Here is a 207-nt window from a genome sequence, read left to right as displayed (position 1 = left end):
CCGCCGCCGCCACCGCTGCCTCCGCTGCAGCCGGAGGGGACCCGCGCCGGTGCGCAGAGGGAAGGCGCTCTTTCTTCGCTGAAAGGTGAAAACAGAGGGGAAAACTGGGGGGGCTGGGCCCGGAGCAAGGCAGGTGAGGGGGAGGCGGCCGGAGCCGAGTCCTCACGAGCGAAGGAGGAAGGATAGATGGGGGAACCGAGGCGAGCG

At 70.0% G+C, this 207-nt stretch overlaps 1 protein-coding gene across 3 annotated transcripts in view; it reads left to right on the top strand.

Annotated features, from left to right (window-relative positions):
- Positions 1–207, top strand: part of EIF5A2 (eukaryotic translation initiation factor 5A2) — an 11,541-nt gene that overhangs the window by 161 nt on the left and 11,173 nt on the right. The window contains exon 2 of one of the 3 annotated variants that reach the window (XM_014533614.1): positions 1–85. This exon is cut by the window's left edge and continues 1 nt beyond it. The gene's annotated coding sequence lies outside the window, so the exon portion shown is untranslated. Of the gene's footprint in view, positions 134–207 lie in introns of all 3 variants that reach the window. The other 2 variants (XM_014533613.1, XM_005886575.2) reach the window with 2 other exon arrangements.

The sequence above is a fragment of the Myotis brandtii genome, unplaced genomic scaffold (genome assembly GCF_000412655.1).
Source record: "Myotis brandtii unplaced genomic scaffold, ASM41265v1 scaffold99, whole genome shotgun sequence".
Classification (NCBI taxonomy): domain Eukaryota; kingdom Metazoa; phylum Chordata; class Mammalia; order Chiroptera; family Vespertilionidae; genus Myotis; species Myotis brandtii.
Note: the sequence above shows the minus strand (reverse complement) of the source record. Positions and strands in the feature narration are given on the sequence as shown.